Genomic DNA, 26,538 nt, shown 5'->3' with positions numbered 1-26,538 from the left:
AAGCGGAAATTCGTTATAAAGTTTGTTATTATATGTTATACCTTTTCAACAACTCAATTGCATACAAAACAAGAGAGAGAGAAAAAAAAAGGAATAAAACATTTCGGATGTGAGTTAAACTAAGAATTATGGTTGTAAAAATCCTGACTAGGTGTCGATTAATCTCCGATTAGTCGTCGATTAATCAAATTAATCCCGATTAATCCCTATAAATTCCGGTTAATCCCGATTAATCGCTAGTCTCCACCCCGCCACCCGACTAGCGACTAGCGATTACTACAACACTGCTAAGAATCACTAACCCAATTCGTTATAAAATTTGTAGGTTTTTAATAAAATTAGCCTTTCAAAAACAATTAACTTTTTATGTGTTTTGTATCTTTTCAACAACTGAATCACATAACTAAGGAAAAGAGAAGAAAAAAAAGAAGAACAATAAAATACTTTTTTATGAAGTGAGTCGTTTTTAATACCGATCTAACTTGTTCAACTTGTTGGGCAGATGAATTGCTAAAACTTCAAAAAGCCACAAAAAAAAACCGATATCAAAGAACCAGTTTAAGGAAATATTTGTAATAAAGAACCAGTTTTAACGATGTAACTATGAGAGCAGTATAAATTTATACTTATTACTTTAATTGTAATAAATTAAACGATTTCTTAATCGTGTCTCTTTTTTTTCCTACTAATTAGTGTATATTACACTAGGTTAGAATCTCATTTATTAAACAAATTTAATAAATCTATATCCGTACCTCTATACTTATAAATCAAAATGATTATACACTTGGTTTGATTTCAGCCAACCTCTTTAATTTTCTCCTAACTTGATGGCTGCCACGTAGGATTTTTGTACACATGTCATGTTTTATTCATTCTACGCGTTCTTTTCTTCTCCTCCATTCTAATTCTAATTAGGTTTTTAATTTACACAATCCTCCCAACCTTCCTTCCACCTTCAGCCACCACTAATATGAAGAAAACCATGGATCTTGCTGTCGTCTTTAAGATAACAAAAGGCGTCGAAGCCCTTTTCACCAACAAATCTGTATGTTATTTTTTCTGAAAAAATGAAGGTTTTTGGTGAGACTTTAAATAAAAATTGAAGGTTCAACAATTTTCCGGTAATCAGAGATCAGCGTCGTAAATCAGCGGTAACCATCAAGAAACATCGCCGGAAAGCCAAAACGTTAGCCACTCTCAATGGATTTCTTTTCCTTCGCAATAGGTATCATCGTTGCATGGTTTTTGTTTGTTTATACTCTCAGATCAAAAACCCTCAGTTTATTTGTGATTATCAGTAGTGTTATTGTTCTATTTTGGAGGGTGGGATCTAGGGTTCCTAATTGGTTTTTGATTTGGGAATATGGGTTATCACAAATACTGCATAAAAATTTTTCGGTTTCTATTTCGTTTGAAAATGCAAGCTTAGCTTGCTGGTATGTAACATCCTAGCTAAAATTTAATGGGTTTCGTATAAATATCGACAATTAAATGTGTAATTACAATTACACATACTTAGGAAAATACGGGTTACTTTAAAACTTTACTTAATAACAACAATACAACATAATGTATGAATTCGTCGTTTAGAAATAACGACGAAGCAACGTGCGGAAGCTTCATTTAACTATGTGTTCGGTTCTTGTATTAGGCTTGGTCTTCATCCGGAGCCCGTAACAATCACCTAAGATCAAAACCAACGTAAAAGTTGGTTTTGATAAATTAATATTAAGTTATGACAAGTTCCTCAAGCTAAATAAGCAAAAAATAATAATAATAATAATTTTCGAGTTTTATACCCGTCGCGTGCCGCGACGGGTTTGTAGATACCTGTCACGTGCCGCGACAATGGTCGCGTGCCGCGACACCTGTTTCATTTCATCGTCGCGTGCCGCGAGCACCCATTTTCAACAGAATGTTACGTTTTTGATTGCTGCGGATGCCCAGCTATGGTTTTTAACAAAAACTCATCTTCTAAATATCATAACTTTTAATCTACAAGTCCGTTTTATGCGATTTTTTCCTACACGTTCGTAATTTTGTTCTCCATCATATAGAGTTATAACCTGACATCCGTATTTATAAAATGTAGGGTTCCAAGCCCTCGACTTGAAATTGGTTTACTATGACTTTGACCCGTTTAAATTTTAAACCACCAACTTATATTTATCCAATCAAAATACATGCTCCAATGTATTTAACACAAAATCCTTAGCTCGGGTTCATAATTTTTATGAATTATGCGACTAGTACGCAAGCTATGCGGATAAATCCATTTTGACCCGTTTAGTCGATTTAAGCAACTTAGTCTAATTATACCTCTGAATGACCTTTTAGCAAACCCGAAGCATCTCGATGTTCAATAATACTTTAAAGAATGCCTAATATGGATTAGATGAGGCTTCAATGCTATTAAATGATGAGATGCGCAAGTTTGCGCAATAGAGGGACCTAAAGTGTCAACTTTTGAATCTACGCCTTTCGGTGACCATTTAAGCGAACGAGAGTGTAGCAATATTTAAGTATATACTTGGGAATTCCCATTATGGGCCATGGAAGGCTTGGATATCATTGAACAACGTTTCGCGCTACTTTGCGCAATTAAATGACTAATTGCGTCAAACTGCAAAAGTATGTCGATTCGTATGGTAGCGGACCTTCTGGAATATGACCATGAGTTAAAAATACCCTATTTATCCTTTATATAGCTTAGATATAGGCTTAGAGGTGTTTGGTGCACAAAAATAGACTTTTATGTCATGCAGGGACTAAAAGTGTCAAAAAGTGCACAAGTTTGCACTTTCGCGCATATCTCGCATTCTGAATATCCCCGGACACCCAAAAATTTATGTAAGCACTAAAATATTTTATTTTAGTGTGTGGCATGATAAAGTTCCACTCGTCGCGTAATTTGGATCGTTTTTAGCGTCCGTTCGTGTTTCGTCATAATTAGCCAAACAACGCAACCGTACGACCAAACGAACCGACATCCGAGATATTTTTGAGCATGTTTCATGTTCCCTATACTTTAACTTCATTTTAGAGCCTTGAAATGAGGTTAACGGGGCTTAAATGTGTCGAAAATGCATCAAAAACCAAGATTTACAACCGCAAGGACCAAAACTGACATTTCTGTCAAAGTTGGCTTAGGAGTGGGGCGTAAGACTTGGCCCATTTCTTACACCGGGCGCGAGAGCCCATCAGACCTGCAAAACAGCTGATTTCAAACCAGCAGCTGGGTTTTTGGGTTTGCAAATGGTTTTTAACAAGTCTATGGGCTATTTTGGGGCACCCATGGTATTCTAAAACCATGGGCAATACATGTACGGTCCAGATCAAATCCCGTTTATCGAGGAACGATCCTAACGGTCCTCTAAATCCTATAAATACCTATTCCCCACTTCATTTCTTTTGCACCTTTCCTTCTAATCTGCTTATTCTCTGAATTGGAGAGGATCTTGAACCTTTTTGAGAACCTCCCTCAGTCCTTTGGACTCTTGTAAGTAATCCCTTCATGCTTAGTTTAATTATTTAGCGTTTTAAACCGAAAAGTCAAGCGTTATCGATTAACGCTTTGACTTTTAAACGGTTGAGCCATGGTTCGCAACGAACATGGCTACGTGACCGTAATTAGGTAGGTGATTAACCCTCAAAAAGGCGCCTCCTAATTACCACGTTTACTTAGTTAAATTGTCAGGTCAAATAAATGTCAAACGGGTTAGTTTTAAACAAAATACATAACTACTAATATAAAAGCCATAAAATCAGTTTTATCACTTTAATAACTTGGTAAATATTAGTTGAACATGCCTAAGCATGATTCAACCCGACAATTCTAAGTATAGGTTCGGTTCGGAACCGAAAGTCGCAAAAGTTGACTTTTGCTTTGACTTTCAGTTCTGACCCGATTTAGATTAGTTTAGATATGCCTTAGGATTCCATTAGGACCATATTATGGATAGTATAACCCTCCGAGGTTATACAACTTGGTTCCATAGAAATCCCGGATCATGCATGTTTCCGTTAAAATGCCTAAATGTTGACCGTTATGCCCTTTTGACCCTAAAACAATAATTTTTGAAAATATGAGACAAAAATAATCTTTAATACTGAATTATAAACTTGTCCCTAAAATTTGACATCAGTTTGAGGTCTAGATTAGGAGTTATGCTCATTAGCGTAAATGAAAAGCTTTTTACAAATTAAACGACATAATTAGCATATAGATTATCTAAACCCAAATTTTTAATACCAAACTTTATACCTACTGATATAAAATAATATTTTGGGATTTTGGAGATTTTTATTTATTTTTAGGTTGAGCATAACATAGGGTTCTAAGCTTGATTCGGTAGTTGTCGGTTTTGCCCTTTTGGGCTATAAAATGAGTTTTACAAATCCTTTTGATGCCAAACCTTTTTCTACTGATCTAATATGATAAATAAAATATTTTGAGCCTTTTGGAATAATAAAAACATCAGCTTTCCTTTGGAAACTCGGAAATGGCTCCAAATCGCCTTTTTAAGCGTTTTTAACGCATAGTATGTATTAAAACTATTTTAAACATATAAGGGTTGATGCCTACTGATATATTCAGTAAATTTTTATATTTTAACAGTAAGGAAAAGTTTTAAACTCAGGTTTTCAGTTTTGACCTTTTAAGCCTATGTGAAATTACCAAAATGCCCCTACAGTGCATAATATGGTTATAATTAATAAATTTCACATATATATGATACCCTACTGTTATAACTTATTAAATTAAGTATATTTACTGATTAAATCAGACATGTGACTCAGAATAATGTTTAATCTCTCTTATAACCTTTAAAATGACCAAAATACCCCTACGGGGCATAAATTGGTTTTAAATTCGTTTTGGGCATAATGGAAGGTATCCTACTGATATCACAACATATTTAAGGCATATTAACTTTGGAAACCTGTTCATGACTCTTGTGGTTACCCGTTACGCCCTTTTCACGTTCGGATCGACTTATGTAACTAGTTTGCATAAATTAGCCGAAACGGGTCAAACCTTATCATTCTTTATCTCATAATCCAGAATGTGTTTAGTTTACCCTTATTACACAAGTGTACAAGTTTGTTGGGTCTAAACCACATTCTAATCCGGTTCTCGCTTAATCATGCATTTTGAACCGTATCTTCCTTTAAAACTAACCGGTCTAAGCATAGGGTTAGTTGCGACCCGTTAGGAATCTAGTAGGTTATTAAAAACCTCCGTTCCAGATTAAGAGCCCCAGTAAAGATACTTGCACTTGCTGATTAGGATATACGGTTGAGTATAAATTGCATTTTTAGCTCAGGTAAATACTCTTAACTTATTTTCCCTATACGGGCTTAGGATACGGTATTATAATAATACCGCTTGGTCGGTGTAACGCCCGGCTCTTTTGTACTTTCCACTTATGGAAAGCTTTGTTCGTATTTCTATTTTTGGAAACCTTGTATTCTTGTATTTGTTCCTTTCTTTGTAATCATTATCAAACCGAGACTTGGATCATTAATGAAGCTTGTATTTTGTTACATTTATGTTATACACACTCTATGTATGCTCGTATGTTCGATTTGGTGAATCAATCGATGTTTAATCGTTATTCTTGGAAACTATGTGCGAAACTTGTAATTAATCTAAACTTATGCATTGAACGCCTCTTGAACGAGAACGATACTTGGTTATGACATTTATACGCTTAAACATACTTTGGTTATGATCATCATGCTTAACTACACCTTATGCTATGCTTTTATATCAAAACAAGTCCCTAAACTCTCAAGTTTGCACCAAAAGGGATTAAAAACAAACTTCAGGGACTAAAGTGTCACAAAACGAAAGATGGGAGACCATACCCGCCGCGTGACGCCTAGGTCCCTCGCGTCACGCGAGCCCCTGTTTTCGGCAGACTTGTGTTTCTTTCAAATTTTGCACGAAATCCCAAGTTCTAATCTCACCCAATCACCTTTAATCCACCTCTAATCACCTCCAATCACCTTCTAACTCATTCATTATAAATACCCACCTTCCCCAACCCATTTGACACTTTCACAACTCTCTAATCTTCACAAAATCACTCTCAATCTGCAGTAAATCTGAGTTTTTGGACAGATTCTTGTACCTTCACTAAAGTGAGTGTAACTTGCTTATTTCTTAGCTAAATCACTTGATTCTTCTTCCTATTGCTTTGTTATGTCCTTGGGTTTGAATCCTTGGTTTTTCCTTGGAAGAATCATGCTTGGATTTGCCCTAAAATGGACTAAAAGTTTCTGTTTTGTTATTTATTAATCAACAACTTGTTACTTCTTATCCAACTTGTGTCTAACACATCTCACACCAATGTCCTAATGCTTACAACCTCTCCTATGGTTGGGTAAGCTTAAAAACATGGTTGAGACATTCAAATATCAGAGGATTAAACCTCATAACATTGTGTTTTGTCTAGGGTTTCAACCCACAAATCGTGTCAAACATAGTTTTGATATATGAGTGATTATGGAACAACTTGGGTTGTTCCAAACATAAAATCCTCACATGGTTTGATGATTTCTAATAGATAGTTTACTTTACTTACTTGTAATGACCTTAGTTCATGACCCTCCTTGGTTGTTTTTACATCAAGTGTAGTGGTGAACATCTAAGGGGTCCCTAAACGGAAGCATGTTCTTCCTACCCCGTACATGACATTCATGAATGACTCGAGGTGCCTAAACGAAGATCTTAATCTTCTACCTCCTACTTGAATTATTGGACTTAATAATATGTAATACTTAAATATATATACACACCCATTCGAACCTTTAATATTAAACTTGTGTTTATATGTTAAAGTAGTAGGATGACATCTAAGACTTAACACTCCAAGTATGATTCTAATGGGCTTACTACCCATGAAATACAATATAACCCTAGTGGTTACGTAGTGTCATATAAGAGTATAAGTCAAGGATGATTATTTTGATACCCTACTTTATGCTATTTTAAACTCCAATTTATAATCTTCCGTAAACGCCAAACTCACACACCTACGTTTCCTCGTGTAGAAGGACTAGGTGCTCCAAGCTAAATCATCCACCAAACTTACTCTCGGAACTTCCAAGTCAAGACTTGTAAACCGTGAGTATACTCGTATTCCCCTTTTTACTTTTTACCACTTTTGGGGTGTAATATGTTTAACTATCAAAACATACACATGAACACTTTGTTTAAACACATGAACATTCCTATGACATACTTGTATACGTGATGGCTTGATACTTTAAATTTGGGTTATTCTTATGTGTTGAACTTATCATTAACTTCGTACGAGCCAAACCTTGACATATGTAGCGCTATAGGATTAACGACCCGCCCGTAAACTTGAGGTTATGTCTTGAGCATATTGCGTTTTCTTGGTTTGATATGTTAGACACATGCCATATTTAATGTTTATCTTGAATCATATGCTTGCTATGAGGGAATTGTTCACACTTTTATCTTATGCTATGTATGTATCAAACTTGTATACTCGCCTTTGCTTTTGCATTGAATTGTATTTTTAAACATGTTACAGGTTGATGATGATGAAATGAAAACGGATAGCAAAGATGCCTAGATACTCACTTAGACGTTTAGGTTTAAAGTGTTGTATCAATTTTGTTTATGTTATGTTGAACAATGTTGTTATATGCTTTTCTTGTAATGTTTGACAATTTATTTTGGAAATGAAATTTGAATTATTAAATTATTGTCACAAATAGCGTTATGATGTCTCGAGCAATCTTCACACTTCGTCTCATCCCGATGTTTCCGCCATTGGTTGGGGTGTGACAGATTGGTATCAGAGCCATAACTATAGGGAATTAGGAAAATTGCCATGCTTTTGCCCTAGTCTATAGTTTTAGGAACTTTGTCTCTTATTTGTTGTTTAAAACATTTGTGCTCTATCTTACATGCTTCCTAGCTACAATTCTTGTTATTAAACTTATGCGCCTTTCCTAAGGCTAACACGAATACACTTATGCTATTTTATACTCTTGTAACATCAACGAGACAACTTTACCAAAATAGGCGTGAAACCCACAATTTGGTAAACGACTCTCACTCTACCTTTAATCTATTTTTGCACGAAATTTCACCATTAAGCTAGACGTGACATCCACAACTTAATGGTAATTTCCATTTCAACTCTAGTGGACCCTTGTCAAAGTGTCAAAATTTTATTTTGGCCGACAAGTACCAACCACCTTTAGGGTACGAAATCGTCAAGTTAGGGGTGAAACCCGCATCTTGTCGATTAAGTCCCATTCCTTGATTTTCATTCTCGCCAAAGTCCCGAATGTTCCAATCATTTAGAGATGTGTAGTAACCGGAAGGGTAAGATACCGTTAATCGCTTCTCGACGAGAGTATCTTACTTATAGGCCAAAGCACAATATCTCTAAATCGAAAGGACTTTCGACCCACTTTGGAATTGTCGACGTTCCTCTACCCGGAACACTCCTATGTTTTATTGAGCCTCTCTTTTATGTAACTCAATTTATATGTGATTTTATACTTGAACGTTCTTTCATTTCGAAATGTCGTTTTAATCATTTCGCACGTTACCGCAATCATAAACAATAATAATCCTCGTGAACAAACTAAATTTACAATGCTTTCATTTGTTCATGTTATGTTATGTGGAATCCATGATTATGCTATGTGAGACGTTTAAACTTTTATACTATGGAAATCAACTTGAATCTTTACGTTATGTGACCCTTTATGCTATGTGATCAATTTCATTTTCTTAAACAAACATTATGACCAAGTCTCATCTACTCCCTTTTTTTTTCGAATTCGAATTATTTTTTTTTAATTTCATTTTCTACGCATATATCGTATAAATACTTTATCATACATTTATATATTATTTGCATGCATGATTCCACATAATCTTATTTATACCCCTTGTAACAATAAATGGAGACATATCATCAAGGTGGGAGTGATTTCCTTACCTTGAAGACTAACTCCGTTTCTTTTCTCATCTTACAACGACCTCGCCAATGAATTAGGGGTGATTCCCTTACCTAGGTGATCGTTACCGATATTTTCCTTAATAGACTATATTACGTAAACATGATCACGTTTATATCTAAATCCTTTATCATTAGCCAAATCTCTATTTATTTCAACATGCATTGTTTATATGAACGAATTTCTTATTCTACAATCTATTTTTATATAGCTCATACACACAAAATTCTTGACCTTTACCATAAACGCTTATGTCTCGATTTTCAAAAAAATTACGAAATGCTACTTATCAACCTAGTTGGTTTAATAAATCCATTGCCCATGAAATTTTGTATCCAACGTAACTATTGAAAAAGGCTCATCTTATATCCTTAAACTAGAGATCTTCTACTTTCAATTAGGAAATCAAATCAACTTTTTCCCGCACACCTATAAAATACTACCAAAGTTATTCAATCATTTACTAAAATTTCTTTCAAAATCAGTAAAATGTTCTATTAAAAACGCTTTTTCAACAATCACTAAGATCGTATACCAAAATCCTTTTCTTACGAATCAACGTTGTCACAAAAATGTCTAAAATTCGAATTTCTTCTTTAATGCAAGATCATTTAAAACGATGCAAACTTATTTACTTCTAGAACCTTTTCAACCATTATTCAATACGTCAATTTAATTTAAAATGTGTGGGCAAGGAAACTTCATAGGAACCAACCAACCTCAACGTATGTAAATTTTCTTTTTTTTTTTTAAAACAAGAGTAGCATTTCCTTTCTTTCACAAAGGATAACACACATAACCAATAGATATTTTATACTCTCTTTACATTTATGAGCTAGATTCTATATTTCATGTCAACTCAATCTATTTTGATTTTAATTAAATTTCACGCTTGCTCAAACAACTATAATTGTATATCATTTTACGTGCTTTAGTTTATATCTCACGACAATTTCACCTATACACTCATTTTACCTTCATACTCAAAACTTCTTGGCCTTTCTTTTCATGTTTAAATTCGTATATTACGATTCATATCATAGACAAAATCATTACGTATTACACTCATATCCATATTCGTATTTCTACACCTTATGTCTACACCTATATTTATATTTACACATTTATTTAATTTTCATAATCATATCTATATCCATACTCGTGTTCCCAAATTATACATTTACACTACACTTATATCTAAGTTTATATTCATGTAATACAATTATACTTACACTCACGATTACGTTGCGCTAATATTCATATTCGTGTTTATACTCATATATCCTACTTGTACCTATACCTATACAACTATGCTTAAACTTATATCCACATCCATATATTTTCCTCATACCAATACAATTATGTTTGTACTTAAATTCATAGTTATACTTGCTTTTATACAATTTATGATAGACTCATACTTATATATATACTCTCATGCTCACGCTCATTCGTTTATGCTCAAAATTGTACCCCCATATATACTCATACTTTTACTCATACCCCTGGCATGCGTTTTATTTAAACTTATACTAGACTCATGCTTTTTACACAGAATTTATACTTTCGCACTATACGCGGGCGAAACCCGAGAGATTCGCTTACGTTGTTATACCATTTGGAACACAAGCATGCTTATATGCTATGCCTCTATGCACGCAATCTTTTTTTTTTAGAATTTATTTATACCTTAATTCATACACAACTAGTACAAGTTATGCGGATCATGAGACGATCAATGTAATCGCGGGTGCACACGGGATTATAGTGATAGTCGTATGAGAACCATAGAGTGTACTATTGTGTATGGTAAGACACGGAACGTAACATGACACCGGATACGAAACGGACGTCACATGGTCAAAAGATGGTGGATACGCCGCTGGTACGTCCTATATATAAGTGTTTTCACCATGTTACCAAACTCTCGTAAAACGTGCCATGAGAAATTCAGTGTTTTGAAGACCTTTTTGGACCTTATTACCAAAACTTTTTCAAACCTTCCGTCTTCCTAAATTTCGGGACGAAATTTTCTAAAGGAGGGGAGACTGTAACGCCCGGCTCTTTTGTACTTTCCACTTATGGAAAGCTTTGTTCGTATTTCTATTTTTGGAAACCTTGTATTCTTGTATTTGTTCCTTTCTTTGTAATCATTATCAAACCGAGACTTGGATCATTAATGAAGCTTGTATTTTGTTACATTTATGTTATACACACTCTATGTATGCTCGTATGTTCGATTTGGTGAATCAATCGATGTTTAATCGTTATTCTTGGAAACTATGTGCGAAACTTGTAATTAATCTAAACTTATGCATTGAACGCCTCTTGAACGAGAACGATACTTGGTTATGACATTTATACGCTTAAACATACTTTGGTTATGATCATCATGCTTAACTACACCTTATGCTATGCTTTTATATCAAAACAAGTCCCTAAACTCTCAAGTTTGCACCAAAAGGGATTAAAAACAAACTTCAGGGACTAAAGTGTCACAAAACGAAAGATGGGAGACCATACCCGCCGCGTGACGCCTAGGTCCCTCGCGTCACGCGAGCCCCTGTTTTCGGCAGACTTGTGTTTCTTTCAAATTTTGCACGAAATCCCAAGTTCTAATCTCACCCAATCACCTTTAATCCACCTCTAATCACCTCCAATCACCTTCTAACTCATTCATTATAAATACCCACCTTCCCCAACCCATTTGACACTTTCACAACTCTCTAATCTTCACAAAATCACTCTCAATCTGCAGTAAATCTGAGTTTTTGGACAGATTCTTGTACCTTCACTAAAGTGAGTGTAACTTGCTTATTTCTTAGCTAAATCACTTGATTCTTCTTCCTATTGCTTTGTTATGTCCTTGGGTTTGAATCCTTGGTTTTTCCTTGGAAGAATCATGCTTGGATTTGCCCTAAAATGGACTAAAAGTTTCTGTTTTGTTATTTATTAATCAACAACTTGTTACTTCTTATCCAACTTGTGTCTAACACATCTCACACCAATGTCCTAATGCTTACAACCTCTCCTATGGTTGGGTAAGCTTAAAAACATGGTTGAGACATTCAAATATCAGAGGATTAAACCTCATAACATTGTGTTTTGTCTAGGGTTTCAACCCACAAATCGTGTCAAACATAGTTTTGATATATGAGTGATTATGGAACAACTTGGGTTGTTCCAAACATAAAATCCTCACATGGTTTGATGATTTCTAATAGATAGTTTACTTTACTTACTTGTAATGACCTTAGTTCATGACCCTCCTTGGTTGTTTTTACATCAAGTGTAGTGGTGAACATCTAAGGGGTCCCTAAACGGAAGCATGTTCTTCCTACCCCGTACATGACATTCATGAATGACTCGAGGTGCCTAAACGAAGATCTTAATCTTCTACCTCCTACTTGAATTATTGGACTTAATAATATGTAATACTTAAATATATATACACACCCATTCGAACCTTTAATATTAAACTTGTGTTTATATGTTAAAGTAGTAGGATGACATCTAAGACTTAACACTCCAAGTATGATTCTAATGGGCTTACTACCCATGAAATACAATATAACCCTAGTGGTTACGTAGTTTCATATAAGAGTATAAGTCAAGGATGATTATTTTGATACCCTACTTTATGCTATTTTAAACTCCAATTTATAATCTTCCGTAAACGCCAAACTCACACACCTACGTTTCCTCGTGTAGAAGGACTAGGTGCTCCAAGCTAAATCATCCACCAAACTTACTCTCGGAACTTCCAAGTCAAGACTTGTAAACCGTGAGTATACTCGTATTCCCCTTTTTACTTTTTACCACTTTTGGGGTGTAATATGTTTAACTATCAAAACATACACATGAACACTTTGTTTAAACACATGAACATTCCTATGACATACTTGTATACGTGATGGCTTGATACTTTAAATTTGGGTTATTCTTATGTGTTGAACTTATCATTAACTTCGTACGAGCCAAACCTTGACATATGTAGCGCTATAGGATTAACGACCTGCCCGTAAACTTGAGGTTATGTCTTGAGCATATTGCGTTTTCTTGGTTTGATATGTTAGACACATGCCATATTTAATGTTTATCTTGAATCATATGCTTGCTATGAGGGAATTGTTCACACTTTTATCTTATGCTATGTATGTATCAAACTTGTATACTCGCCTTTGCTTTTGCATTGAATTGTATTTTTAAACATGTTACAGGTTGATGATGATGAAATGAAAACGGATAGCAAAGATGCCTAGATACTCACTTAGACGTTTAGGTTTAAAGTGTTGTATCAATTTTGTTTATGTTATGTTGAACAATGTTGTTATATGCTTTTCTTGTAATGTTTGACAATTTATTTTGGAAATGAAATTTGAATTATTAAATTATTGTCACAAATAGCGTTATGATGTCTCGAGCAATCTTCACACTTCGTCTCATCCCGATGTTTCCGCCATTGGTTGGGGTGTGACAGTCGGGTATTGAATGTTTAATCGTATTGTGATTAAATTATTGAGGTAACCCGCTTTAATCTGTCTTGTTTGAATTAAAGGCCTTTAGGGGTAAATGACCATGTCCCGGATATCCTTGGCATCATTATAAAATAAAAATGGCCACGTCTTGTGGGCCTATACTTGTGGCGTGTCTGTTAATCTTGACTCGGTTTCTACATCGGGCCCTAAATGTATAACGAACAATGTAAATCTGTATACAAGATTATTTTTATATAATTGTCCCAAGTTATAAAAGTTTTGTGCCATGTGCATTCAAATAAATTTTCTAAAACATTTTCAAAATGAGTAAGTTAAGTTGTATTTACCAGTGTAAACTGACGTATTTTCCCAAAAAGATTAAGTGACAGGTACTATACGTAATTGGCTGGGAGCTCAGGGCGTCAATAGGGAATCTTGCAAGTTCTAGATGCCTAAAGTCTGTTGAACAATATTATCTTTCTGTTAAAGATCCGCCTGTGGATCCAACTTACATTCCGTTGTAATATTTGATATTACTTTTGAATCGGATTGTAACATATTTATCTTTTGCTTCCGCTGTGCATTTAAATTGTATTGTTTGACTATGATGATATCAACTACGTCACGATACTCCCCACCGGTAATACGTGGAAATATCTGGGTGTGACACATCACCATTTGACCCGTTTGGCTTAAATGACCAAACATTGATGTTTATAAAACTTGGTAATTAATTTCCAACTCACACATCCGACCCATTTCGGATTTTTACCCCATGATTTCTTTTTTTTTTTTTTGTAAATTTCCATTTTACCCCCTTTTTTACCATTAACCATGGTTTTTATCATTTAAGTATAGTCCAACCCGTATCATATCGCGTCGGAACCCACATTTTGGATATATAGTAGTAGGCCCCTCTTTTGAAGGTGACGTTACCCTCAAAGTAGTAGTTTGAGTCAGCAAGGATACAATCCTAAAGGATTGGATTGTTGAAAGAAAATTAATTAAGTTATTAATGCGTAATGTGGTAGGCCCCTCTTTTGAAGGTGACGTTACCCTCGGCTAAGTAGTTTGAGTCAGCAGGGATACAATCCTAAGTAGCCGGGTTAATGTTTTAATAGTAGTTTACACATGAGGGGGTCAAGGAGTTCGGACCCCCGTCATCCAATACCAGTGGGTATTGAAGGAGGTCCTGCTAAAGTTGACCCAGGTCCTTGCAGGATCTATACACTGAACAAGGCAAGACTATTACCAAACCATTCCCTAAACCCCCGACCAGGTAGCCAACATATCTCCATAGAGACCGTGGAGATATGAATGGTGAAAATATTTTATTTTATATAGACAGTAAAATAATGCCAAGACACCACGGACAAATCATAAGGAAGATTCACCTTCAACATAAGAAACTAGTTATTAAAGTCATTAATACATAACCAAATAAAAAGTGCGAAAAGATTAAAAATAAAAAGTATTACACTAAACACATATCTTCACTAAGTGATGTAAGAGACTTAGGCAAACATGGCCTTTGATTGTCAAGAACTCATACGATCAATCTTGGAGCCTGAGACTACTCACACACTCTATGATGGATGATGGTGGTGGATGTGGGTTGTGATCGTGGTGGTGGGTGGGTGATGTAAGGACCTAACACGTTTAACCTTGAAAATGACGCAGCGGAAAAAGAGCCTTAAAATTTCTTTCCTTATTATCGACATTACTTACATGAAGGTTCAAATTCTCAAAATGTCAAACATTCTATAAAAGAATTCACAACATTCGTACTTTAATTAAGACTTCTAGGCTTTACATACTTGAAGAAACACTGGTGCAACGGATCGGAATCAGTTGGACCAGGGGGTTTGAATCCGCATAAAAGGTTAGTTCTCTCTCAATTGGTTCAGTGGTGGTCGAACTTCTTCTCCGGCTATTCTGCAAAACAGAGCACCGTTAGCCTCGCCAAGGGGAGATGGGGGGTTCTCTCCTTGACCCGACTCCGGTGTGAGAATAAGTATTTGTATGGAGAAGATAAGGTAATTGAGTAGTGAGATTGGATCTGAGTTCATACCTGCAAAGTTCTCCTATTTATAACCGAGAGTTTTTGGAGGGAAAACCTGTTATTGAAAAGATAACGGAAGATGCTAACACCGTAGCGGTTATCTTTCCTTCCGTTAAGTCTTTTAACTTTTCATTAAGTTGCTTTGATCCGACGTTAGTGCACACGGATCACGACTTGATCTACGGTTGGGGATTTGCCACGTGGAAAGTGGTTTGAGTGGAGATCATTCTCCAAATTACATGCTATCGTGGTGATTTCAGGGACGTTTGTGATGATGACACGTGTCCAGGCGGTTACAACCGTCTGGGTGGTGCACGATCATATTTCTTCTAGAAGATTACTGCTGTAATCTGGTGTGACACTTTACCGTGTGCACACATAGTTGGATAGATCCCAAGTCTGGGTAAAATAACATCCAAGTCTGGATATTTAGGGCGGACGTTTTGGTTTCAGGATTTTGACCCTTGCTAAATGGAAGATGGCGCAAGGGTTCAGGTTTCCCCTTGGGCGCGCGACTATTGTTTGTTAGTTTCTTTCTTCCTTCTGTAAGACCAATGCGCGGCCGCGCAAGGTTTAGAAGGGCTGAAAGACCGGTTGGTGGTATGGTCCCTGTCTCTTTGTGGGATTTTTGGGACCTTACCCCTTCAAGTCCCCCCAGTCTAGTGTTGTACTTATGCAAATAAATGGAGCACTGGACTTAGGAGAGAGATGGTTTTTGAGCGTGAAAGAGAAAGAAAAAGAGAGAAGTCTTTTATGAGAAGACTCTATTTTATTCTGGGAATTTTGGAAATCTTTTGTCTTTATAGGATGGTACAGCTAGGACTGTAGGTCAAGCTGTCACTGTCGGGTATATGCTGCTTTTCATGCCTTTCACGCGCGTGTGCAGACGCGTGTGTACTTTTCCTGCTCTGTTGAGGGATTGTGATACCGAAAAATTTGCTGTGACGGTTCCCGATGCTTATTTATTGCGATAAGTATATAACGTTTGGGTAACCTCCTAATGTCATCATTGTTTCGTTGAAACTTTTCCCCTTCCATTCTTTTCTTGAGAAATCCACCATTCTTCTTTTTATGTCGACCGGAGAAAGTCAAGAAAATCTTGCTGAAGAAATGTCTTCTGAACTTCCACCTTTGAAGTGGCCGAGGGGGTCCTTTGATGGTTTGATGCGAAATCTTAAGTTTCCGGAAAGTTGGGGTGCTCTGTACCCTGAAAAAGGGCAAACAGCAGCAGATGCTCCGTCTGGGTACATCACCCTTTTCTGGGATTTCTTCTGTGACGGCAATTTTCGTTTGCCTGCGACGACGTTTCTTCTGGACATCCTTACATTTTATAACATTCATCTTTCCCAACTGCATCCTATTGGTATGGTTAGGGTTCGACATTTTGAGTTCGTGTGTCGGACTATGAATATTGAATCGACCGTTCTTCGATTTAGGGTTTTTCACCAAATGCACTGTACTCAGGGGTTTTACTCTTTTGTTCAGAGAGTTTCTGCAAAGAAAATTTTGCTCAATCCTCCGAAATCCTTCCACGATTGGAAACAGAAATTTTTCTTTATCAAGGCCGGAGTGATTCCGATGAGGATGGTGTTGAGGGGCGAAAGAGGATGTTCCTATTGAAACACTGCAGACCCCTTCTGAGGAGACTTGGTATCAGGATCTGAAGGAGATACCTAATATCGCTTTACCGGAGAAAGCCCTTGTCGGAGCTGGAATGAGTTTAAACTGGAAGATGGATCGGGACGACAAGCCTGTCTACACCGAGGGGGGTCATGGTACGGTTTTGAGGTTTTTTTTTTTTTTTTTTTTTTTTTTTTGAGCCCGTCTGTTTTTTCCTGCAGTTGTTTCACTGTATGTTGTTGCTTATAAAAGAGAAGGAGGGAGGATGGGTACCACCAAGAAAAATCCTGATGAAGAACTTTGGTACGACCGTATTGCAAAGAATTTTTCTTTTCCGCGGGACGTGGATCTGTCTGATCCTTCTGCTGATGGCGCAGGTAAGATTGTGTTCGTTGTTTGTCCCAATTCTTCTCTTCATGCTTTAATTGTTCTTTGCGCTTTGTAGGTGAGTTGTCAAACTTGGGCGTAGGCCCTGAGAGGAAAAGGCGCGCTACGGCTAGTAATGTTGCGCCCAAGAAGGGTGATGTCGGAAAGACTCAATCTTTCAAAGCTAGAAATGTTGAGAAGAAAGGTATGCGCCATTCTTCTGACAAGTGTGATTATGTGGTGGTTTCTGATACTTTGGAGGATCTTACGCCTGCAGTTACTATTCGGCGACCGAAGTCAGAGCCGAAAGATTAATCTGATATTCCTCCATCCAACCCGGATGATCCAATTGACTTGGAATATAGTCCTGAGCATTTGGTGCAGAGAGTAGCAAGCAAGAGGAAACAAACTGATACTAACGCGGAGGATCAGCCTCCTAAAAAGATTCAAAGAAAGAAGATTACTCGAAGGGGGAATCTTGATGCTTTTGTTACGAAATCTGTTCCTGGTAAGTAGCATTTTTTCTTGTTCCCTTTTTACGGGTTAGATTCTTATGGATTCTTGTTCTTACAGTAACTCCTGTTGTTCCAACCCCTATCGATGTTCAAGCTATGACACATGAAGAACTTCCTCCTACTCCTCCCGCATGCTCCTGCAACTGATCAATCAAACGCTGCAGAAGGTGCGGATGACGGTGCAGAGAAGCCTGTTGAAATTGAGAGGCCTGCTGATGTTGGCCTAGGCAAGGTGGGTGATGCGGAGAATCCTTCGGCTCCTGAGGTGGTTACTCAAGATCAAGGGAAAGGGTCCACCGAAAAAATTTCTACTCGCGCTTCTTCAGATACTTCTCCGGAGCATATTGAGAAGACGACAGTTGAAGAACAAAACTCATCAGCTGGTGCCAGTAAGCAATCTCCTATCCGTCCAGAGGAAACTTTGGCTGATTATTATTATCGGAGCTATTCAGAGAAGGATGCTGCTGATCCTCATGCTCCCGTCTGGAATTTGAAGAAAGGGGATAATTTTGCGGACTGGCATGTGTGCCAAGATTGGCTGCAGGGGATACTTCCGCCTGGGGAGGTCAAGTTTCAAGAAAGCAGATCTTGCGATCAGGCCTATCAGTCTTATGTTGCTGAGACCGCCGCTCATATTTCTACCACCCATCGTATTGTCCGAGAGTGGTATCATATGCATAAGGAGCAAAAATCTTTTGCGGCAGCTCAGAAGAAGTTCTCCAATGATGAGAGGCGTTTGGCGCAATTGATGGCGAAACTAAAAGATGATCAAGCCAAGTTTGAGGCTGAGCGGAAGACTGAAGAGTGGTCTGTTGCTGGTTGGAAAAGAAAAGCTGAAGCTGAAGCTGCTCTTCTTTCTGAGGAACGAAAAAACTGGAGGAAGATTTGTGAGAAGGATAATGCAGAGAAGGCAAATCTCCGTACTATTATAAATAACCTCAAAGCTGATGTTGAAAAGCTGAAGAACCAAGATGCGGAGGTTGAGAGATTGCAGAAAGAGAAAGCTGACTTGGAAGCTTTGTTGGCGGAAGCTCGTGCTCATAGGGAACGTAGCGAGCAGCGGGAGGTACAGGCTTTAAGCACTCTTGCCATTAGGAATAAGGAACTAGAGGAACTTACTGCTTTGGTTTCTGACCAGGAACAATTGAAAAAGGACCTGGAGGTTGCGCGTTCTGAACATGCTGAGTTTTCCCGCCGTTTGACTGTGACCGAAGAAAAACTGGAAAATTCAGAGACGGCGCGGGTTTCAGCAGAGAGCGAGCTCGAGCCCTTAAGAAATGACATGAGCTGGCTGAAGGATCGTGGGATTGCCTGTGTAAGCTCCTACCTTATATATGTATTTGCGCTGACTTTCTTCTTTCTTTTCTTTTGTGTTAACCATTATTGATTTGGTTTCATAGGTTGCTGAATCTGTGTTAAATTCTAAGGAGCTGGATAAAACTGTTGCGGAGTTAGTGGTTGCTGCGCGGCGGGATGGTTATGCGCAAGGTTATGCAGAATGTTCCCATCATGTAACGAGTGCACTGAAAGTTACTTGGGATGACAGCAAGTCTGCTACTTTTGGTGTAAATACTGCGGCCGCGCTTGCTTCTATGAAGGCGGAGTTCAATAACTTACAACTCCCAGTTATGGAGTTGATAGATGTAGCGCTGCAATCGGACGATCTGGTAGCGCAACTTAAAGAAATCTTCCCTGATGAGGGAGAAAATTTAGAGTAGGGTGAAATTTGTTTCTGAACAATTTGTGTTTTTCCCTTTTGTGGGATGTATATCTTTGTTTTGTTGCGCTGTTCGCGTAAAGACTCGAAACACTGCCGTGTTTGAATCTTGTCGGGGCGTATTTGTACGCTGAAAGTAATATGTTTCTACTCGTTTGAATGCCTTTACAATTTTTTGCATGAATACAATTGCTTTTTACTTAAGTAAGGCGAATGAATATTGGTATGAAACTCATGCGTGGAGTTTATGGTCATTTGTGAAGTAATCACTGACCGTGAATGGAACGTTATTCTATACTACCATAATGTTTTCGTGCTTACTAAAAAGAAATTGCATGCATTTTGTAAATACAAATGATAGAAACTTTGTAATTTTTATTTTATGGATAACGCGCAGAGGCATTACAAAGTCTTAATAATTAAATGGAACTTAACTTAGTTCTGCCTTTTGTGACGTTTTTTCCTGTGTGGAATTCTGCAGAGTCTCTTAGGTCTTGGCCCGTTTGTTGGAGGTTTCTTCTCCCCGGGTGATTTGCTTTATCTCCTTGCGCATATTCTGGAGTAGATGCGTAAACTCCCCATTTTTAAGGGCTTTCTCTATCTCAGTGCGCAAGGAAATGCAATTGTTTGTGGTGTGTCCTGTATCCTTATGATATTCGCAATACTGCGCTAGGTCCTCACCACGTTTACTCTTCATCGGGATTGGCGGTTTAAACTGATAATCCTCGGTACTCAGGACTTCCGCCGGGGTCTTTGTCAGTGGGGTCCACTGCCTCTCCCTGTTTTCATGCTTGTTATCTCTCTGAGCAGAGAGTTTGTTAATTGTTGCGCGAGCATCTTCAGAGGAGCGGCTTCCAGATGACTCGCGCCATGATTTCTTGAATCTTCGTTCGCCTGTTGCGCTTAAATCTGTGGGCCTGCTGTGTGGTGGTGGCGGTCTGTTTGTTGTAAGGTTTTTCTCTGTTTGTGCGTAAACTTTAGCCGCCGCCATTATCTTTTCCCAACTCTTGGGGAGGCCTTCTGTCCCGGACAAGACTTTGACCATATCATCACATCTGACCGCATACTTGAACTGAGCGCGGATTAACTGTTCGTGGACACCAACGATCTCCAATACTTCCTTATTATACCTGGTTATAAAATCTTCCAAACTCTCATCATCTCGACGCCATATGTTCATGACATCAGATGTATCCCGCATGGAGCGCCTTTGCTGGCTGAAGTGTGTTAAGAATTTTTGGCGCAGGTCTTTCCATGACTCTATTTGCCCGGTTGGTAGATTATCAAACCAGATTCGCGCTGGCCCCGTTAATGTTTGAACAAACAAGTGACACCATAGCGGAAGAGTCCACCCGCCGACCAATCCTGCACTGGTCAAGACCCTCAAATGATCGTCGGGATCAGTTAACCCATTGAATTTGCCGACGTTAGATGGTAATTTTACCCTCTCTAACGGAGCCAGAGCTATTTCCAGTATAAACTTCGAGTTTTCCGCTGCTTCTGCAGGACGGTAAACTAAGTCGTAATTATGTTCTGCCTCAGGGTTGTACACCGCTCGAGGCCTGGATTTGTTAGAGTTTGGGTGCAGCCTGTTGAATACGCTGGTGTTTGCACTCAAACGATACGTTTGTTCAGATTCATCAGTGTGGGCATCCCAAGGAGATCCCAACCTATCATGAACTGATTGCCTTTGACGAGGCTGTGACTCATGGTGCTGTCTCTGATAGCTGTTCGTTCCATCATTTGTTGATTCTTCTCGTTGGGAAGCATGAGCTCTTGATCCCGGCCTTCGTGATTGTGTTACGGGAGCGGTTTGAGCACACAATTGTGTATACACTGCATTTAATGCTCCTTGTGACCGGACATACCATGATATCGGGGTTTCCCCCGGTGGTAGAATTGATTGGGCGGGATTTATGGGAAATACCCCTGGAATAACAGGGTTATTTGCTCCATTAAATTGAACCTCATTATCGTCTGAGGCCTCTTCTACTATTCCTTCGACTGGTAAATTGTTTCCGACATTTGGTCGAGGACCGGATCGTCGGTGAGAAGATGAATTTTCTGCCATACGGAAAAACAGAAAAATGAAATGAACTGAACCGAAACGAGATAGGAACTAGAAAAACTGAGAAAACGGTGGGCGCCAATGAAGAAACACTGGTGCAATGGATCGGAATCAGTTGGACCAGGGGGTTTGAATCCGCATAAAAGGTTAGTTCTCTCTCAATTGGTTCAGTGGTGGTCGAACTTCTTCTCCGGATATTCTGCAAAACAGAGCACCGTTAGCCTCGCCAAGGGGAGAAGGGGGGTTCTCTCCTTGACCCGACTCCGGTGTGAGAATAAGTATTTGTATGGAGAAGATAAGGTAATTGAGTAGTGAGATTGGATCTGAGTTCATACCTGCAAAGTTCTCCTATTTATAACCGAGAGTTTTTGGAGGGAAAATCTGTTATTGAAAAGATAACGGAAGATGCTAACACCGTAGCGGTTATCTTTCCTTCCGTTAAGTCTTTTAACTTTTCATTAAGTTGCTTTGATCCGACGTGAGTGCACACCGGATCACGACTTGATCTACGGTTGGGGATTTGCCACGTGGAAAGTGGTTTGAGTGGAGATCATTCTCCAATTACATGCTATCGTGGTGATTTCAGGGATGTTTGTGATGATGACACGTGTCCAGGCGGTTACAACCGTCTGGGTGGTGCACGATCATATTTCTTCTAGAAGATTACTGCTGTAATCTGGTGTGACACTTTACCGTGTGCACACATAGTTGGATAGATCCCAAGTCTGGGTAAAATAACATCCAAGTCTGGATATTTAGGGCGGACGTTTTGGTTTCAGGATTTTGACCCTTGCTAAATGGAAGATGGCGCAAGGGTTCAGGTTTCCCCTTGGGCGCGCGACTATTGTTTGTTAGTTTCTTTCTTCCTTCTGTAAGACCAATGCGCGGCCGCGCAAGGTTTAGAAGGGCTGAAAGACCGGTTGGTGGTATGGTCCCTGTCTCTTTGTGGGATTTTTGGGACCTTACCCCTTCAATACTTCAACTATGTGACCGATGTTTCCGTACAATCCTTGCTCTTGACTTGTCATACGTCCGCTTCACTCCCTTAGTAACAGAAAAAGTCCGTGTAGTACCTGTGGGCATCACATACAACTTAGCCATTAGTCAATGACAACATCATATAACATTAATCTCATATAATTAAAGATTGAATAACGTTCGATAATATAACTTGATTCATTCAAGTATCCTTTCTTATTCTCTTGTTCCGGGTTCGTTTTAAATTTCATAAGAATCCGATGTACTCATTCCTGCATTACATACCAACCTCAAACGCATAATTAGTAACGTTAAAACTCTAACATATCAATTCATGCATTCATACATTCTTACTATATCTCTACATATATACATACACTCATACGTACCTTCATGTACTCCTAATACACATCTACGTACCTATATACATTCAAACATCCCTACCGTCATGCATTCATGCCTACGCGTTTCAAACGCGTTCTTGTATACCGTTTATATGTAATATGTCCAACTTAATACATAAGTCTATAATACTCTTACATTGATTACATGGGTGTAACACCTCGAATTTTTGTGTCCAAAGATGTGTTAACACGTGTCATTTGTTTACACGTGGCATTGATATTAAATAAAGGACTAATATTGACAAACCTTGAAAGTATATAAATTCGAGGGTTATAAATGTCAAACAAGGGTAAATATACTGTATAGTAACCCTAAGTGGTGCTTGTACCTTCAAACGAATAAATCATGGATCGTACGGAAGCGAAACGCGGAAGAAAGTGAGAGATTACAAGCTACAGGGGTTAACTGTGTCAACATGTTTAGTTATACCTCTGAGTGACCCTTTAACGCTCCCGAGGCTTTGTGACAGTATTATACGCTCACTAGAATATACTGTATAAATTCCGCGAAGTTCCGTTTTAAAACGAGAAAGTTATGATCGAATTCGTATGAGAAGGGTTAAAAGCGTCAACAATGAAAGTTAAGGCTTTCTGAATAATTAATAAACTAACCGGGGACTTAACAATGCGGGTAAATAACTCGAGGCCCTTAGTTGTAAATAATCGATGGCCAAATCGCAAAGTTACCCCTTCAAAACCTAAAGGTCAGGTTAATAATTACGAAAGATTTCGTTATTAATTACCAGGATTTCGTCATGATTACAAAAGATTTAAAAAAAAACCTGAAAATCTAACCTCTCGCGACTCGCGTTATGTTCTGGGTTAAGTGAAGGCGGGCCGCGAGCCCCCTAAGATACGCGCCTGATTTTTAAACATCAGGCGGCCCACGTACAAAATGCATGGATCCTCCATGCGGGCCGCGTGGGACGCCCAGATGCAGAAACTTTGGATTTTCATGCCTTTTGAGCTAGTGAACGATCAAACAACCAATAAATGAGGCATGGGTGCCCCCTACTCGACCCATAGCGCTATGGGACACCTGCCCATCATCCATGATCAGTGTAGACCAATGTGTAATGATCTAGAGGCATGTTGAGCACTATAAATAAGCATGTTATGTGCATAAGTGAACTCACACCTCAAACACTCATCTCTGATCATTTCTAAGGCTCTCAAGTGCTCTTCTCTTGTTCTGAAACTTACTACAAGTCTCTGTAAGTATACCATACCTTCCATAGTTCTATTTTTTGCTTAGTTTAGCTTATAAACCTAACCGTCGTAACTAACGGTTGGCATGGCGATAATTCACGAATGGTCCAGTGAATTGTCGAATCAAAAGTAGTTATGAGTTGGTATTCATGTGGGTAATAAACCCCAAAAAGGGTTTCCCCTGATCACCACTCTAACTATGTCAAATGTCGAGTCAAACGTGCACACAAAAAGTCAACAGAAAGCTATATTAGCGATTCTTGTATAAATTGTAATGCAGATGATATGAAACCTGTTTTGACACTTATAAAACATGATATTAAGTATATAAACTTGTCTACGCTCGTTTGAATCGACCATTTGCTATATTGACCCGGTTCGGAGCCGAATGTCGCAAAAGTTTGACTTTTGCATTGACTTCAGTTCTGACCCGTTTTAGTGAGGTATAGATATGCCTTAGGACTCTCTTAGGACCAGGTTACATGATGGTATAACCCTCTGTGACCGGTTCATTGTTTGTCCGAGTCTTTTACGCATTTCCGTTAATCGCCTAAAAGTTGACCGTAACGGCCTTTTTAAAATAAAACGAGTATTTCGGACGCGTGAACGGACCATAACCTTGCTTACTAAATTATAAGCATGTCCTTAAAGTTACACGTCAATCCGAGGTTTAGAATGAGAGTTATGCTAAAAAACGCAATTAAAGTAAACTTTTGTAATAAACGGCGCAATTAGCATAACGCCTATCTAAACCAAGATTTCGTCACCAAAACTTTTACCCACTGTTGTAAAATAATATTTTTGGAATTTTAAGGATTTTTAATAATTTTTACCTTGCTCATAACCTGCGGTTATGGCTACGGTTCGGTAAATACCGAATATGCCCTTTTCGGCCAAAACTTGAGTTCTACAGGGTCTTTTGACCCGATTCCAGTTGCTACTGATTTTAAATAATAAATAAAGTATTTTAAACTTTATAAACTGTTCTGGAAACTCAGATTTCCTGTAGAACTCGAAAAGCTCTTTAAAAGTCTTTAAAATGACCGGAAAACCCCTACGGGGCGTAATATTAACTTAAACTCGTTACGGGCATCACGGAAGGTATCCTACTGATACCACAACCTCTTTAAGGCATATTAACTTAGGAAACAAGCGTAGGACTCCTACGGTTAGCCGTTGCGCCTATTGCGCGCACGATTATGCTTATGAAACTAGTTTTCATAAATTAGCCGATATGGGTCAAACCATATTATTTTGACCCCGAAATCCAGAGTGTGAACCTTAAACCCATATAAAACAAGTCTCTGAACTTGTTGGGTCAGAATCACACTCCATTCTCGGTTTTCGCCTTTTCGCGCGATTAAACCGTATTTATACTTCGGAACCAACCGGTCTAGGCTACGGCCAATATAAAGACCCGTTAGGATTCTAATAGGTTATTTAAAACCTTCGTTCCAGAATAGGAGCCCCAGTAAAAGCTATCTGTGACGTAATCCATTAAGGAATATACTTGCAAAGGTAAATACTTTAACTTATTTTCCCTTATACGGGCTTGGGATACGGTATATTAATACCGCTTGATTGAGCATCATATCTTGCATCGCTTAGGTGGTTAATTGAATAATGTGATCGGCTCATTTAAACAGTCTTGTTACTTAAAAGCCTTTGGGGGGTTAATGACCGTTGTCCCGGATATCCTTGGCATCATTTTACGAAATGGCCACGACCTCGACATCCCGGTGTAGGCGTACACCCGGTATATTATGTCGACATTATTATTATTAAAAGACGTAGCCGTTGGTTTTTACATACGGTTTTACGCAATGTGGTGTGTCTATTAATCTTTAACCCGGACAGGATCCGGGCTACTGAACGCATAAAAGGACATGTAATTCGTTCACAAGATTTTAATAATTTTCCCAAGTTATAAAAGAGTTTGTGCCTCGTGCATTCAAATCAATTTTAATAAACATTTTCAAATGTGTCAGTTGAACGTATTTACCAGTGTAAACTGACGTATTTTCCCCAAAAGATTAAGTGCAGGTACTACACGAAATTTGGCTGGTAATAGCTTCCTAGCATCACGAATAGTCTCGCAAGCTT

Source organism: Helianthus annuus, chromosome 7, assembly GCF_002127325.2.
Source record: "Helianthus annuus cultivar XRQ/B chromosome 7, HanXRQr2.0-SUNRISE, whole genome shotgun sequence".
Taxonomy (NCBI): domain Eukaryota; kingdom Viridiplantae; phylum Streptophyta; class Magnoliopsida; order Asterales; family Asteraceae; genus Helianthus; species Helianthus annuus.
This window is presented reverse-complemented; position numbering follows the sequence as displayed.